Source organism: Chinchilla lanigera, unplaced genomic scaffold, assembly GCF_000276665.1.
Source record: "Chinchilla lanigera isolate Chin_1 unplaced genomic scaffold, ChiLan1.0 scaffold00094, whole genome shotgun sequence".
Lineage (NCBI taxonomy): Eukaryota > Metazoa > Chordata > Mammalia > Rodentia > Chinchillidae > Chinchilla > Chinchilla lanigera.
The window spans coordinates 3,087,516-3,097,770 of record NW_004955495.1 but is presented as its reverse complement, the minus strand read 5'-3'; the positions used below and the strand labels follow the sequence as shown (position 1 = coordinate 3,097,770).

General features: G+C 45.1%; 1 pseudogene; it reads right to left on the bottom strand.

Annotated features, from left to right (window-relative positions):
• Positions 1–4,470: 4,470 nt before the first annotated feature.
• On the bottom strand, positions 4,471–5,392 carry LOC102009624 (annotated as a pseudogene).
• Positions 5,393–10,255: the final 4,863 nt, after the last annotated feature.

Here is a 10,255-nt window from a genome sequence, read left to right as displayed (position 1 = left end):
AAAAAAAGAAAAAGAAAGGAAAGGAGGAAGTGGCAGTCGGTGGTGTCTGGTGCCAGCGAGAGCCGGCTGTGATGGGAACCGAGAAGTGACCGGATGCGGAGTCACGAGGCTCCCAGGTGGTTTTGCAAGGTGGTTTTCCGTGATGCAAGGGATTGGGCTGCACCCCCGAAGCTGTGTACAGGAGCTGCAGGGGGAGACCCAGAGAGAAACTGTGTGCTTGTCTATTTTCTTTCTTTCATTTCAGAGATCACCTGAATAGACAGCATCTTTAAAAAGTCATTATTTGAGAATAATCCAAAATATAAAAACAGTGACAGCCGGTTGCGGTGGTGCACAGCTAAAATCCCAGCACTGTGGGAGGCTGAGGCAGGAGGATCACCATCGGAGCCCTGGGCAGCCTGGGTAACTTAGTGCTTTAGCCAGATCTTGTCTCAAAATATAAAATACAAATGGGCTGTGGATAAGGCCCAGTGAGAAGGCCCTGGGTTCAATAAGTATGAGGAATATAGAGAATACTCATATCTTTCTTGTTCTGATTCATCAGTTGTTTTGTTTTTTTGAGACGGGATCTTGCTCTGTAATTCGAGCTGACCTTGAGCTCACTGTGTAGCCCAGGCTGGCCTTGAACTCATAGCCATCCTCCAGCCTCAGGCTCCCTCATGCTGGGATCACAGGTGTGTGCCACCATGCCCAGTGACTAATTATTGACATTCTGACCCATTTGGTTTATGATTTGCCCCCTTATCCCTATCCCTATCCCTGTCCCTGTCCCTGTCCTTGTTTTCTTATCATCTCCATCTTTGGCGTAATCTGCTTCCTGTGGTTAATACTTAAGGCCAGGGGAATGCTAAGAATACAATAAGAAGAGACTTATTCTGGGTTGCAGCTATGGAGGGTTGGCTGGTGACGCCCTCCTTGCTGGCAGAGTCTCAAGGTGGTGCAGGGTATAGATGGCAGAGACAGAGTACACACAGGTGTCTGTCTGTCTGGTCTCCCTCCCCATGCAGAGCTGGGGTTGGAACCAGGGTCTCATCCATGCTAGGCAAGTGCTCTACCACTGAGCTACATCCCCAGCCTTTTTTTTTTTTTTTTTTTTTTTTTTTTTTGGTCTTTTTGAGACAGGGTCCTGCTCTGCAGTTCATGCTGGCCTTGAGCTCACTTTGTAGCCCAGGCTGGTCTCGAACTTGCAACGATCCTCCTGCTTCAGCCTCCTGAGTGCTGGGATTACAGGCGTGCGCCACCATACCCAACCCTTAGCCCTTTTTATCTTGAGCCAGTCTCCCTAAGGTGTCCACGTTGAGTTTAAACTGGCAATCCTCCTGCTTCAGCCCCTGGAGTAGCTGGGATTACAGGGGTACACTACAGTGTCCTTTTTCTCTCTTACAAGTCTATCAGGATTCAATCACAGGGCCCCGATTGGTTTTTTTTTTGTACTGGGAATCGAACTCAGGACCTTGCGCTTGCCAGGCAGGTGCTTGTGCTGCTGAGCTATATCCCGGCCCTGACTGGCTTTATCTAACCCTAATCACTCCCCAAGGCCAAGTCCCTAATCTCCATAGCGGGCTAATCTCTACCACCTTGTGATGGGATTAAATTCCTGCAGGGTTTTAGCAGGGACAAACTCTGGCCCCGCCATCGTGCTTTCCTGGTGCCTTCCTTTCCACTGTGGGATATAATTTTGAAAGTTCCACTCAACAGGAGTTGGAGGAGATCAGGGTTATTGAGAAACAGAACCAGAGGAAATGACAGCTCCTGAGGCCAGGGCAGCTCTGGAACTTCTACATGTAGTGGGAGTGGATTTAAAAAACAGGGAACGTCTTGGGGGACGTGTCAAGGTGATTACCTAGAGAGAAAGATAAGGTGTTTGGGGTTAGCTTTGCTCACTGCTCTGTGCCCTGCTTTCAGCCCATTTGTCCTTAGGCTGAGAGTATGGCAAGCATTTGGCAGTCCTTTTCTGATATGTGGTGAGAGACAGCAGATCAGGCAGCTGGGCACGGTGATACTCTGGGAGGCTGAGGCAGGAGGATTCCAAGTTGGAGCTCAGCCTGGGCAACTTAGTGACTTAGCACAAGCCTCTTGGTACATAGGGAAAGCAGACAAGGAAAATATGGCAGATGTACAGAAGAGAAGGACCCTTGGTCTTTTTTTTTTTTTGTCTTTTTGAGGCAGAGTCTTGCTATGCAGTTCAGGCTGGCCTTGAGCTCACTTTGTAGCCTAGGTTGGTCTTGAACTTGCAATGATCTTCCTGCTTCAGCCTGTGAGTGCTGAAATTATAGGTGTGTGCCACCACGCCTGGCTTGGCCACTTGGTCTTGAAAAAGAAGGAAATTCTGTCACTGGAAAGGACCTGGAGGGAACTGGAGGGCACTATGCTAAGTGAAACAGATGCACAGAAAGATGAATACAGTGTGATTTTATTTATTTGTAGAACTGGACCCGGGGCCATCACACTGAGCTGCATTCCCAACCCTTTTAAATTCATTTTTAAAATTTGGAGACAGGGTGTCACTAAGTTGCCCAATCTGGGCTTGAACCTGTGATTCTCCTGCCTCAGCCTCCCCATCTCCTGGGATGACAGCTGTGTGTCATTATTCCCACCTTAAAAACCGGGGGATGTAAGCAGTATTAAGATGTGTTAGGTACATGTGTCCACTCTCCATGAGTGTCATCACCATGTACTGCAAACGGGGACTCACAAAAATAAAAATGAAAAATAGTTGGAATCAAAGAAACAGAGTTGAGAGGCTGGGATGTAGTTCAGGGGGTAGCACATGTACCCAGCAAGGAGGACAACCTGGTTTACATCTCCAGCCCCCAAGTCTCTCCCCCCAAAAGAAGGAAAATAAAAGAAACAGCAGGAAGGTGATGAGCACGCGCTGGTGGACAGGGGTGGGCGGAGAGAGGGAATGTGTTCAAAGGTGACACAGTTCCTGTTACTCTGAGGAGGAAGTCTGCGTGACCTATTGCTCTGCCTGCTGACTACAGTAAATAACGAGGCACTGCATGTTTCACAGCTGCTGAAAGCCTTTGTAATGTAATCACTACAAATAATGCCAGGCCTGGTGGCAGATGCCTATAATCTCAGTACTTGGGAGGCTGAGGCAGGAGGATCACGAGTTTCAGGCCACAAGTGAGACCCTGTCCAAAACACCCAGACAAAAAGTAAACAAAAGAACTCCCCTGAAAAACAAACAAACAAAAAAAGATAAATTGGTAAGGTGATGGGTATGTGAATTAGCTTGTTTGATTCTTTTTTTAAAACCTAATTACTTTATTGATTTCTTACAATTACATACTGTCAGCTAGCATTACTTCCACTAACGAATCATTAAAAGCAAAGGATACTTCCTTGGTATTTTCAACTGCATATTTCAAATGCATTATAGAACAAACACAACTTAAAATGCACCCTGATTAATTGTGTAAACTGGTAATTTTTAAAAAAAAGCTTAAGTAATAATTTGGTTCCTTTCTGCATAAAATGGAAATGAAAATGTTTCTCCTGATAGTCTTGAGGTTATCCTTATGTTAGGAGTACTGCAAGTGTGGCACATCTAGTTTCATCTAGAAAGCTGTGCATCTTACACACTTGCTTTAAACAAAATGTGCATAATAAGATGCATAGTCAGTGCACAATAAAGAGCATAGTCAGTGCACAATAAAGAGCATATTTCAAATTCAAGGCAGCCCCTCAGGCTATTATTTAGGCTTTGTGCTACCATTTATGGCATTACAGATTAACTACACATAACATACTTTTATACATCTAAACCCAGAAGATACAAAAAATAATTGTTGCTTGAAAATATTATTCCACATAGCCATTTGGTTTGTATCAGGAGAAAGCCAACCTCTGAGTCATGTCCGCCAAGTCTGAGTTATTATCTGTGCTGGTGAATCAGATCTTTGGTGTGCCTCACATCTGTTCCCACGTCCGGGCATACCTCCCTGCCATGGAAGCCAGAGGATGACAATTCTAGGACTGCTCTTTCATGTTGTGTCTTCATTACCTTTCTCTCATTGCTGAGACACAATACTCCACACCCAAAGTTAAAGAAGGAAAGATTTATTTAGCTCACAGTTTGTAGAGGTTTCAGTCCATAAGCAGCTGGCTCCAAGGCAGAGCGACACAGCACAGACACAACACTTCAGGGCGGCAGAAGGCAGCGAAAGCAGCAAGAACAAAAGGCGGGGAGAGCAAGTCTCTTTCCCTTCCTTATATTGTGTGCAGGCTGCCCGCCTTCGGGTGGGTGCAGCACTCACACCATCTTTGTGCCCTCCTCTTGCACAGGCTCAGGATGTTTACAGAGTTTAAGTAACTGTTGAGTTACTTAAACTTCTAAACTTCTCAAGTTGAGACAATGAACATCTTAGAGCAGTAAGGGCATGTCCTCTACCCCCTAGGATGTAGACTGCCAGAGTTAGTTAAGCTTCTAGACTTCTCAAGTTGACACAATGTGTCAACCATAATGTGTTTTCCCCCTCCTTTTTTCTTTTCTCTTTTCTTTTCTGGATTAACTGTGTTACTGAATTATTTCCTCTTCTGACCTCTGCTGGTCTTCCATTTTAATTACTCATAAATCCTTTCTCAGTGTCCCCAGAAAGCTCCATAAGCGATAGTTCTAGAGACAGAAAATCCAAGGGGGGAAGGTTGGGTATTGGAATGTCCTTGGCGATCCTGGTATTTGCTGCAAATTGCTGCCAGGTTGAAGAGGCTGCTGCATTTCCTGAATGTGGTCGCAAGCTCCATAACTGATTTTTCTGTAAAATCATCATCCACATCCAACTTCTTTTCTATTGAGCCTTTTAGAAGTCTGGCCTTTTCGGCCGTTAGTTGTTTATTTTCTTTCCTAAATCTTTCATTCTCAGCTGCAAGGAACTCCATATGTTTTCATATCTGCAATTCTGGTTGCCTGCTTCTCTATAATTGTTCTGTCATCGTTTAGGGCTTTGATTCTAATACGTGGCTCCGTAGCTCACTCTTTTGCTGAAGTAAATACAGCAGTGCATCTGGGTCCTTGTCAAAGCCCCCAACCCCCCACATTCTAGGGAGACGTTTCTCTGTGAAGGGCTGCGCTTCTGAGCAAGAAGGGGGTTCTGGGCCCCTGCGTCCTCTGCAGAGGGCTGGGAGATGCCCAGAGATGGTCAGCTGCACCCTCGTCCATGTTCTGCAGGGCCTCAGTCCCTCCTCACGCTCGCCCTCTCCCACCTCTCCTGGATGAGGAGGAGCTGTCTATGTGGCTGTCCCTCCGCAGTTTCAGGGACAAGCGAGCCTGCTCAGACTGTGTCAGCTTCATGGCTTCACAAAGATACTCTGCAGCCTTTTTGTCACAGGAAATAGCCTCTTCCTATTTTCCTGCGGCTAACAACCGCTCTGCGCCTGCTCCGTGCATGAGCACGTGCCCGCAGCCATCTTCCCTCTTGCGGGAGATAGTGAAACGCACTTCCAGGGGTGTCTGTGTGGGTGTGTCCTGTGGTGACTGGCATGTGGGACAGCGAATTGAGGGAGGACACTGCCCTGAACGTGGGTGGCACCATCCAATAAGCCTCCAATAAGCCTGCATGGAATAATGAGGAAGAAGATGGCTGCCAGCTTGTGCTGTCTCCACCTCCTGACTCTTGTCCACCATGAGTTGAGCCACTTTGCTCCACCACGTGGTCCACCATGATGCTCTACTTCACCACGGACTGGAACAACATATCCACGTGACCATGGGATGCAATCTCTGAACCCATCAGCCAAAATAAATTATCTCCTTCTAAGTTGTTTTTCTCAGATTTTTGCCTTTTTGAGTGTTTCTCCACAGCTCTCTTTTTTTTTTTTTTTTTTTTTTTTTTTTTTTTTTTTTTTTGAGACAGGGTCTCCCTATGCAGTTAAGGCTGGCCTTGAGCTCACTTTGTAGCCCATGCTGGTCTCAAATTCACAACAATCCTCTGGCCTCAGCCTCCTGAGTGTTGGGATTACAGGCACGCCCAGCTCTACAACTCTTTTAACATATTGTTTTCATTTATTTCATTTTCTCTCATTTTCTTCTGTCATGCCCCCTTTCTTGATCTTCTGGGAAAGCTTGAACAGATGTTAGAATTTTTCTAGGCACAGGTACAAAAGCTGTCAGGCAGTTTTTGTGCCTGGCTGGTTGTTAGAATCATTTTTTTTTTTTTTGCCTTTTTGAGACAAGGTTTTGCTCTGCACTTCATGCTGGCCTTGAACTTGCTTTGTAGCCCAGGCTGGCCTCGAACTCACAGCAATCCTTCTGTCTCAGTCTCCTGAGTGCTGGGATTACAGGTGAGCACCACCACACCTGGCTTGTCAGAATCACCTTGAGAGATTTATTTATTTATTTATTTATTTATTCTGTGGTACTGGGGAGTGAACCCAGGGCTTTTGCACTGAGCTACATCCCCAACCCTTTTTAATTTTTTTTTTTTTTTTAAAATTTTCAGGTGGGATCCTACTGAGTTATTAAGTTGCTCAGGCTGGGCAATTTTCTTCCCTCAGCCTTCCATGCCCAGCTTGGGAGCTTTAAATAATAAAGACCACTGCGCCCATCTGAGACCTGCTGAGTTGGAACTTGTATGAGTGGCACCAGGAATACTTTATTATTATTATTATTATTGCTACGACTATTATTATTTTTAACAATTTGCTGGATATGGTAGGCAGAGCTGTATAACAGAAATTACCAAAGTGAGCCCTAAATAATCACACAAGTTCTTTAAATCCGCATCTAGAAGTAAGAGATGCAGGAAGTCAGAAGTCAGAGAATCAGAGCTTGAAAAGGATTTGAACTATGATGTTAGACTCTGGAGGTGGTGGGAGGCACATGGCAAAAACCTAAGAGATCTTCTAGAAGCTGAGAGTGACCCCTGGCTAACAATGGTGAAAAAGCAGGTACCCCAGTCTTCCAATGCAGGGAATGAATTCTGACAACATGAATGAATGGAGGCACAGCTCTTCCCCACAGCCTTTGTGGCGGACATAGGCTGGTCAGCACCTGCCTTATGAATCCGGCTGGGCTTTACCCATACTTTTGATCCACAGATACCGTGAGATAATAAATCAGTGTTGCTTGTAGCCACTTCATTTGTGGCAATTTATTACAGAGTAGTGGGTAACTGATCCGTCTGGTTGTGTGGCCTGTCTTGATTGAAATCCCGAGGCTTTTGAGCAAAGGTAGTTCAGAACCATGGGCAGCAATGGGAAAAGTCAGAAACGAGCTGATTGGCTGGTTAGTCACCATCCAATATGTAGCAATCCTATTGGCTAGTTTTTGATGTGGGCGCTGCTCCCTGGGTCAATCCAATCTGGTCAGGGTCTACAAATTTATCTTTGCCAACCATCAAGACCATCCCCTATTGGGTTAACAATGTCCCTTAGTTATTGTGGGCTGATCAGGTCTACAATCTCTCAGATGAGTGTACGGCAAAGGCTAAATAAAAAGAGGCAAATGGAATGGTTTCAGGGCTCTGGGAGGATCAAGCCCTTCTCACAGAATTTGAGATTCTCTTACAGCTAAGACCAAGACCTTCTTTGGGTGGCCCATATTTATTTGGTTATCAGAAGTAGGGAGAGGAGTGCTCAAGGAGGGTAGAACCACGCAACGACTTCTCTAAGTAAGGTATTAAATTAATCTTTAATAAGGATTACGTTAATCCACCCAGGAGTGAGGTGCCTGAGGCTATAGTCTTTCTCTAGTTGAGGTTGGGTCTAGGTGTCCTTGGCTGTGATCTTGTCTTATCCTTTGAGGCTTTCTGGCTTCATCTACCACTACAGGTTGTGGTAGGGATTAGTGACTCACAGAGGTTCACTTACTATGAGTCCACCATTTCTAGACAAGGAGCCGAGGCCTCAGACAGATTCATAAGTGAATATGAAAAGCCAGTTGATTAAGTCCTGCTCAGGTCTGCTTCGTAGTGGTCTCCATCAGTGCCCTAGGAATCCTACAAGGTCTGGGGAGAGCAAGTCCCACTACCTCCTTCAGAAAGATCTTTCACAATCTCTTCCTTCACCACTTCCTTCTTTGGTTTCTCCTTTCTGTTTCCCAGCTACCGCCCAGCGTGGTTCCTGCAGTGAGGAAACACCTTCCTCACTCTCCCGGAAACCCTGCCCCCCTTCCCTAGGTAACGCTTATGTGTTCTTCACATGTTTACCTTAAATGTCACTGCTTCAGGGTGTCCTTCCGGAACTTTTTCAAGTTCAGCAAGATCGCCTGTGATGGAAGCATATGGTGGATGTTTAAATGAAGAAAAAATTGCAGTAAAAAACACATTGCCCTTAACCCCTCTGAAAGTCCTCCTCCCCTTGCCTTCAGACACATTGACCCCATCCTTCTTGCCGCGCTCTGAAGCAGTTCTGATGTCCTCTTGCGTGAGTGTCTTCAGTTGTCCTGTTCTGGCTGCCTCGGTGTCTTGAACTGATTCACAATGTTGACCTTTCACGGTGACTTTGACTTTGGGGAAAGCAAGAGGTCACACGGTGCCAGACCCCTTGAAGAAGGTGGATGCAGACGCACTGTGATGTTTCACACGGCGCTCAGTAGCAGCAGCCGCTGGATTTTTGGTCACACCTTATGAAAGCGCTCATGGAGTAGGACTTGTAGAAACGCTTCAGAAAGTGGCCAGGATGATGGGATGGCTGTGTTTGGAGTGAGGAGAAGTCGTCTGAGGGGGACTAATAACCATACGTCTTTTACTGTCGTACGTGTTTTAATGGAAGCATCCACCGTCTGCTTCAGTCACCCCCACCTGTGCACGCAGCGCTCCCTTTGCTGGCTCATGTATTGATTACTACATGCTGCAGTACAGAATGATTATGTTGCCCTGTGAGCTGGCACGTGTACTTAACACATCGTACTTCTGGTTAGGACCCCTGCTCCCCCCCGCCCCCCAAGCTCTTGGTCCACTTCCCATTTGCAAATGATCTATCTCTATTTTCTCTTATCTTTTAGTTTCCTCTATAGTTTATTTATACTTTGGGTCTCTCATGTAAGAGAAACCATGTGATATTTGAGCTGGTGTGTCTGGTTTATTTGACTTAACGTTGTTGTCTAAAGGTGCATCCCATTTTGCTGCAAGTGACCGAAGTTTCTTCCTCTTTATGGCTGGGTGTAAATACCATCTTCATTCATCCTTTGTATTCCTTTTCTGGGTTTGATTTCATTAATTTCTACTCTGAGCTTTGTAATTTCCTTCCTTGTATCACTAGCTTTGAATCTGGATTGTTCTTGTTCTTCTAAGACCTTGATGTGCATTATTAGGTTAGTATTTGGGGTCTGTTTTAGTTTTGGTTTTTTGAGACAGGGTCTCACTGTGTAGCCTGGGCTAGGCTGGCCTTGAGCTCATTAAGTAGACCAGGCTGGCCTTGAACTTATGACAATTCTCCTGCCTCAGTGCTGGGATTACAGGCATGCACCAGCACGCTCAGCTTCATTTTCTTTTTTTTCTAATGTGGACATTTACAGCTATTAATTTTCCTCTTAGGAGTGCTTGCATTGAGATCCATAAATTCTGGTATGTTGTACTGAAAATATTGTTTGAATTGTCTTTTTTTATTTTTATTTTTGACTTTTTGAGACAGGGTCTTGCTATGCAGTTCAGGCTGGCCTTGAACTTACTTTGTAGCCAATGCTGGCCTCAAATTCACAACAGTACTCCTGCCTCAGCCTCCCAAGTGCTGGGATTACAGGTGTGTGCCACCACACCCGGCCCTGTTTGAAATGTCTTGAATTTTTTTTTTTTTTTTGGTACTAAGAATCGAACTTAGGACCTTGTGCTTGCTGGCCAGGTGCTTATGCCACTGAGCTAGATCCCCAGCTATTGTTTGAATTGAGGAATTAATTTCTTCCTAGATATCTTTTATGACCCATTGGTTATTCAAGAGTATACTGCAGAATTTTTATGTATTTGCATAATTTCTGTGGTTTCTCTTGCCATATCTTTTTAGTTTCATCACATTGTGATCTGATATTATGCATAGAGTAATTCTGATTCTTTGTATTTTTCTGTCTTTACTTAACCATGCTTTATGGATTAGCATGTGGTCTGTCTTGGAGAATCTTCCACATACTGCCAAGAGGAATGGGTATTCTGCTGCTGGCTGGAACACTCTGTAGATGTCTATTAATTCCATTTGTTTGAAGGTGTGGTTCAACTCTCATCTCTCTCTTGATTTTTTTGTCTACTTGATCTGTCTGTTTGTGATAATGCAGTATTGAGGTCCCCCACTACATAGGTGCTGCTAAAGTGAGCACTGAGGT